The sequence below is a fragment of the Hippichthys cyanospilos genome, chromosome 21 (genome assembly GCF_059441005.1).
Source record: "Hippichthys cyanospilos isolate Australia breed blue-spotted pipefish chromosome 21, RoL_Hcya_1.0, whole genome shotgun sequence".
NCBI lineage: Eukaryota > Metazoa > Chordata > Actinopteri > Syngnathiformes > Syngnathidae > Hippichthys > Hippichthys cyanospilos.
In genome coordinates, this window is record NC_142389.1 from 4761905 (window position 1) to 4769647 (window position 7743).

Consider the following 7743-nt stretch of genomic DNA (forward strand, 5'->3'; position numbering starts at 1 on the left):
GAGTTGGCCTCATATTCTGCCATAAACTATTTCCAGCCGGTGAAGTGAGCAAGCCAAATAAACCAACCTGTGTGTATTTTCTTGCTAATTTTGCACAGCTACCTGAACTCCCATGCCAACACGCACGCTTGATTTATTCACCCCGGCACCACCTGCATCGCTTAAAGTTGAGTCCGCGGCCAATCGTAAATCAAACAAAATCACGTGATGTGTTTCTGTTAGGGCTTGGGAAAAAAAATCAGGTCACTTGAAAATATCTGTCTCGAAACATTTTTCTTAGCGGGCCTTCACGAAAAACAATATTAGCATATGGAGCTTCCGAAAAGAAACAAAGCACTATAATCTGTCACTACAAACAATCTATGACGGTGAGGTTTTAGGTCATCTAAATTTTAACCATTAGGGGGCAGTCAAACATGAAACAGAATGAAACATGACAAGGAGAAACAGAAGACAAAGAAGAACAGGAAGTTACTGACCTCGCTGTAGCTAAGAGAAGAAGTCTGTAAAGAAGAATAGGCTGTAAATTACTTTAGGATACTGATATCCATTTAATGTACATATGTAACATTATGTAGGTGTAAATCAATGCGTAATGTTTGTTGATTTTGCTAAAGCTAACTGTTAAGTATAGGCAAATTTCGTTGGTCAAGAAGAAGAAGAACACAAAGAAGAACAGGAAGTGACCTCGTTGTTGCTATGAGGCAGCTCCACTCTTAGGTTTATTCATGGGATATTGTTCTTCTATAAGTTACTTTAGGACCTCGATACATGTTTAATTTATATATATACTCTTATTTAGGTGTGAAAAAACAGGTAGTGTTTTGTTGACCTTAAAGTGTAATCACTCGTGTGCTAATGCTAATCACAATTGCTAACTGTTAAGTATTGGCAAATTTGGTTGGTCAGGGAGAAGAAGAACAGGAAGTAATTGACCTAATTTTAGCAAATTGAGGTCAACTGTTAGCTAACTGTTAATGATAGTCAAATTTGGTTGGTTAAGAAGAAGAAGAAGACAAAGAAGAACAGGAAGTTATTGACCTTGTTGTAGTTACAAAGTAGCTCCATTGCTAGGTTTGCTTATGGAATGTAGTTGAAGCGTCATCGCTTAATGACTTTAAAGACACAAATACATATGTAATGTACATATATAACATTATTTAAGTCTAAACTAGTTTTTATTAACCTCAAAAAGTAATCGCTAGCTTGCTCATGCTAATCACGATTTCTAATTGTTAAGTAGAGGCAAATTTGGCTGGTCCAGAAGAAGAATTGACCTCATTCTAGCTAACTGTAAAGTATGGTCAAATTTGGTTGCTCAAGAAGAAGAAGACAAAAAAGAGCAGGAAGTTATTGACCTCGTTGTAGCTAACAGGCAGCTTGCTAGGTTTTCTCGTCTGTTGAAGCACTGTCTCTAAATGACTTTTTAGTGCTTTATGTGAAATGTAACATTATGGGGGTGTGAATTTAATGGTAGTTAGTGTTTGTTGAACTTAAATGGTAACAACTAGCTTGCTAACGCTAATGACAATTACACACGCTTAGCACAGGCAGATTTTGTTGGTACCTCATAATGTATTTACAGTAAATGGCATAATTTAAAATCACTTTTTTAAAGATTATATAGTGACAGCCTTGGTTCAGGGCGCCCTTGTGTGTGTGTGTGTGTGTGTGTGTGTGTGTGTGTGTGTGTGTGTGTGTGTGTGTGAGGGGGGGGGGGGGGGGCACAACTCTCACAAACCTCAACCTCAGTGGGCGAACACACAATGTCACATCCCATTAACTAGCAACAACACTTTTACTGGAAGAGCACCGAGAGTTTTATTCCTCTGTTTGTTCCTGTTTGATTCCCTTTTGAAAACATTAGCTTGGAAAAAAAAAAAAAAAAAGTCAGACATACCATTGGAAAAAAAATCTCAAGATTTGGGTCTGGGAACTATTGCTCAATACCGTACGCTTGTTTTGACCATGGCATAGCCAGTGCACTTTTCTGGGCTCAGTGACTAAAAGCAATGCCTGGCACTGAAAAAGACTTTTTTTTTTTCTCCTTTTTTTTCACCTGAGCGCAAGACTCGGTCCATAGTCGGTAAATCAGGATGGAAAAACGGGGAAGGCGTGTGGAATGAAGTCAAGAAATGGTGAACAAAGCCATGATGAAAGCCTTCCACTTTTTCCTGCTTATGTCTGCTAAGCAAGGCGCGCGATAAGCTTCATAGAGCATGTTGACAAGTCCTTTTAGGTGTGAGAGCCTGGAAAGACGGACTCAACGGGGGACGGATGTGGAACAACAAGTCATACTCTTACGACCAAGCTAGTGTGGGAAAAAAAAAAAAAAATCCCTTTGTCCAGACTTAAAGTAATGAGAAAATGGGGACTAATCGCAGATTAAATAGGAGAGAAAGGGGAACTTAAAGAAATATAAGGGTCAAGAGGTCAATGAGTTTAAAAAAAAAGACACCCTCTGTAATTGCTTAGAAATGCCACAAGGTGGCAGCAAAGCACTTCTTTTATTTTTAGTTTTTCTTCACAAGCAAAGCATTTTTGGATAGAAAAAAAATGCTTTTCCAGCAGTTGTTTTGTCAATAATTAATTTGTTGACTAATGCATGATTAATTTTATTTTTTTAAACACATTTTGGCACTTGCTGTCCACTTAGAATTAAATCACTGAAGGCTTAGGTAAAGACCAATTGCAGCTCAGCTTGTGAATGTCACGTGACCAAAAAACGAGCCGCGATTCGTCGATGCCCGAGCCTTGAGCACAGGTGATGTCATTTTTGGTTGACAGTAAAAATGAGTCTTTCTAGCTATTAATTATACATGAAAAGTAATTTAGTTATGAAATTTAAATCACACATAAAATCATACACAATATATTCACTTTAAAGTTGAAAAGTATGCTGTGTCCATGTATGTTTTAATAAAGTTAAGAACTACATTTGTAGCAACATATCTAAGTGTGTTTTATTTAAAGTAATCAATTGGGTTAGTACTCAAAATACCTATAGTAATGAATTACTTTAGTGCTTAAGTACCTAAAGTTCATTAATTACTTAATTCATAATTGATTGGGGATTTTTAGACAAGTTTTTTTTTTTTTTTTTTGCCAAAAACTTGCCCAAAAATTGTAAAAATCAAAATTTTACTTGGGGCTCGTCTCAATACAGTAAATGGTAAAAGGGTACAACCGCATCTGTTAAAGTCTGTCTGATAAAAAACAAATTAATCAAAAAATAAAATACCTGGGATTGAATGTCTGGACTCTTAAAAAACATCAAAATATGTCTTTGAAACTTGAATGCATTGGAATTAGTTAATTACAACACATAATATATATTTGGTAACTATCTATGTCAGTGACGTATAGTGACAGTCAACGCAATCAAATCCTGTTCCACTTGAGTAAAAATCAAGATAATTCTTATTTCAGCATGTGGTGTATATATATATATATATATATATATATATATATATATATATATATATATATATATATATATATATATATATATATATATAATATATATATATATATATATATATATATATATATATATATATATATATATATATATATATATATATATACAGCTACTGTATATTGGAGGAGATTTGTTATATGTTTACATTAAAGCTTGGAGCAAAAACACACAAAAGGCACATGTGGAAACAAAACATGCTTTTCCTTTTTTCACCTTTAAGACTACATTAGCTAAAAAAAAATAAAAAAAAAAAAAACTGACGATTAAGCTTGAACGCTACAGTTCAGACTTTGATTAAGTCCAGTGCCTGTTTAATGTTTCCACCAGCCTTGTGAGCCATTCTTTACGGACTATCAGCAAAAGAATAGCATTAAAGTTGTACGGAATTTAAAAAAAAAAAAAAAAAGAACTGCAGGCAGTAATTACAGGCAAAAAAAAAAAACTCTGTCAGGAAAACACATTGAAAGAAAGCATGAGCCTTGGCCGGGTTCTGAAAGCTGGGACATGTTTTCACTCTTGTGGGTGGGTGCGTGTGTAAACGCACGCACACACATATGTGTGTGTGTGTGTGTGTGTGTGTTAATGATTTCTCTATGTGTCAAACACATTCCTGTCGACTGGCATATGAAATAGCAAGACGCGCAGAACTGAAGACGTCAATCTCACGTCACGTCATAATAATTGATTAGTCTTTTGGGAAAGCTAAAAATAACTTCAATATTGAAGTCTCTTACGGAGACTTATGGATTCCTGAAATTGATGAAGGCACTTGTTGATTTATTTTGAATGTTAGGAGCGGCTACAGGTTCCAAACAAAGCATATAAATGGATATTTGCCCCTCATTTACGAATTGAGGTTATCTAAGGCAGAAGCTACCGCTAGGGGGCTCTTAAGAGCAATTAACGATCCACAGAGACTATTGTACTCATTTTATTTTGTCTGTTGGGTCCTGAAAATGACAAAAATAAGAAATATTTTAAAAAAAGTAAGAAGTATAATCCACATTTTTTGCAGAGCACCTTCCAGACCTCGTTTTTCAACTTTAAATATGTTTATTCTGTAAATGTTTTCACCTTGTATCATCATTATTTAAGTATTTGCTTGACTTTTTTTTATTTATTTTTATAAATGAAAGTCATTTTATTGGTTTATGCATTATATTTCTGCTCTTTCTATTGAACTAAAACTGATGGACCAGATGATTTTTGAATTACATAATATACTGGTTGATTAGTGTTACTTTTATTATGATATTTCACTTAATGCTAAAGAATAGTCCAATCTTGTAGTCACTAGTTTCTACAAAGGACAAATAAAATAAAAAGATCCTTCTGAGACACGGCAAATATAATTGTGTCTCTTGTTGTGTCCATTTTGTCTCAGCAAATTAACAAAATCCATTGGGAACATTAGGATGTCCTCCCCTGAGCACATTAGGACTTAGTAGAGTAGCTCCAACGAGTCAAAAGATATGGATGAAAAACAAATGTCCACTACAGTGGACACAAATGATTATTCTGGCTCTCAGGTGGTTATTGCTGGCAGAAACTTTGGGCCCCACACCTCGGCTCCTGAAAATGCCCTGCCCATCTGAGGGATGCTGCAAACACTGCCCCCTTGTGGCCATAAACTTCAAATCTCGACTGCAATTGCAGTACATTTTCTACTTGTGTTTACATGTGAAACATCTTTATGATTTTTGTATATGAGGAGCTTATTCATTCTATCCTATTCATTCGTGTCCAACCTTTCGTCCACTTTGTCTCAGCAGGACACAAATTAACTTCATCCCAAACAAACATGAGACAATATAGGTCATGATGTCCTCTACCGTGCACACGAGGACTTAATAGGCTAGCTCCAATGAGTCAAAAGCCCAAAAATGTCCACTAGAGTGGACACAAACGAATAGGCCGGATATGTAAAAAAGCAAAGTGGGAGTGAGCGAGTTCACGCAGTTGAAATGTGTGTCTGCACTGTTAGGATTGGCTGCTTTGTATTCAGTGTGATTATTTTGCCAGTACAGTCCGCTAAGCCTGGCGATTTACAGTACGGGCATCACCTTTAACTCCTAACTGCCTTCCAAAGAGGTTGCCATGGCAACCAACGAAAAAAAATACCAACACAAGCTCAATATTTAACCAACTTCATTTGTGTCCATTGTTGTGTCTATTTTGTCTCAGCGAGACGGCAAAATGAATTACCAGACCAGAACGTCCTCTATTGAGGACACTAGGATTTAGTAGAGTAGCTCAAACAAATCCAAAGACATAACCCAAAAACAAACGTCCACTGTGAGAGGACAAACGAATCGGCCGGCTCTCGGGAGGACATGGTGAGCGAGCGAGATCCTAAAACGCTTTACTACTTGATTTCCACATGGACAATCCAGTTGAGTTTGTCATGCAACACACAGGCGCGCATCCAGACCAAACAGAGCGGCGCTGCCAATTATTTTTTGGAAATCACAACTCCAGTCAGCTCACTTTTCCAGGGCCGTCCCCTTTCTGTTACTCTCATTCGACATTTCTCTCCATAATAACGTGTGCGAATGAAGACGTAGGAGATACGCACATATTTAAACACGGCGCTTTGGGGTGTTTTTTTTGGTTTAATTTTGCACAGGTGTCCTTTTCACACTCTGTGGAGACATCAACCGCTGCTCCTCCTGTTTGCAGTCGACGGATGTCGTTTCCAGTGGAATGCGCCGGCGCTTGCCAGTGGCATCGCGGAGGATGCGGAGTCAAATTGTGTTGGGGAGCAAAAAAACTAAATAAGGGGCCAGGATGTGTTGTTTCCTTTGCTTAGATTTTTTTTTTTTTTAGTCACCCATCTTCTACATCGGATAAAATGTCACTCAAATTTCACCTGATTCCACATCATGAGTATGTGGATGCAGCAATTCAAGTCTTCCAAAGACCCATTCTTTTTCATTTGTGTCCACTCTTGTGTCCATTTTCCCCTCAGCGAGACAGCAAAGTGAATTGCATCCCACTCAAGCACAAGAGACATCTTTGGAAAGGTCGAGATGTCCTCGACTGAGGACATGAAGACTTGGTAGGGTCACTCCAGTGTGTCAAAAGGTATAGACCAAACCAAATGTCCAGAATAGTGGACTTTTTGTGTCCATTTTGGCTCAGCGAGGGAGCAAAATAAATTGGGTCCCCCCAGAGCACATAAGACATCATTGGACAGGCCTCGATGTCCTCTACAGAGGACATTAGCACTTGGGTCACTCCAATTACTCAAACGAAATAGACATAAACAAATGTACACGAGAGTGGACAATGTTGTGTCCATAATGTGTCGGCAAGATAGTAAAGTGAATTCTACACCAACCAAGCATATGATGCATGATTGAGAAGGACAAGATTTCCCCTATTGCACAAACTCGGACTTAGTAAATTAACTCCGATGAGTCAAAAATAATGTCCACTACAATGGACACTGTTGTGTCAATTTTGTCTCAGCAAAGTTAATTACACACTACCCAAGCACATGAGACATCACTGGAAAGGAAAAGACATCCTCTACTGAGTACACTCGGACTTAATAGTGGCGCTCGAATGAGTCAAATGACATAGATCAAAAACCAATGTCCATTACGGTGGACACAAATGAATAGGCAATCTGGAAAGACACAAAGAAGCTCCTTTTTCTGGAGTGAATCATTTTGATATTGACGTTATTATTCTGTAAAGTGGTTTAGGATAAAAAAGAAAGAATTCTACATGTCCCATGACTAACGTCTGCTTTTTATTTTCACCCCCGTCCCCCGTCCTCCGTCCTGTCCTGCTCACTCCTTTTTGTTTCTTTTGGCTTGGCCGCTGCGGCCACATGTGATGAAGTGAGAGACAACGTCTGGCAGGACAAAGTTAAGGTAAGTCTTACCTTTTTCTCCTCAATGGCGGCGGAAGGGGGTGGCAAAGGGGGGGCAGCGCCGGGGTAGGTGTGATCTTCTGCTGGATCTTCTCTTCTACCTCCCGCCTTCAGCCACGTGTGTCTCCCATGGGATGGGGTGGCATTAGATGTTCAATGAAGCCCCCCCCCTCAAAACAAGAGGAGTGATGTCCCCCGGCACCTTCAACTGCTCCCCCCCTCCAAAAAAAAAAAAAATTAACCACAGGTGCACAAAAGTTCTAAAAGAAAAAAAAATCAATCCATAAGTGTGAAATCCTCCAGATCTGGGGATGGGCCCCGTCCCAAATCGCCGCACTCGGGGCTGGAAAACAGGAGCCGGTCAAGTCGTCGGCGGGCTGAG

General features: G+C 38.5%; 1 protein-coding gene across 1 annotated transcript in view; it reads right to left on the bottom strand.

The window, feature by feature from the left end:
* Positions 1-7407, bottom strand: part of col8a2 (collagen, type VIII, alpha 2) — a 33789-nt gene extending 26382 nt beyond the window's left edge. Inside the window, exon 1 of the mRNA XM_088405265.1 lies at positions 7374-7407. The gene's annotated coding sequence lies outside the window, so the exon portion shown is untranslated. The remainder of the gene's footprint in view (positions 1-7373) is intronic.
* Between the last annotated feature and the right edge of the window lie 336 nt (positions 7408-7743).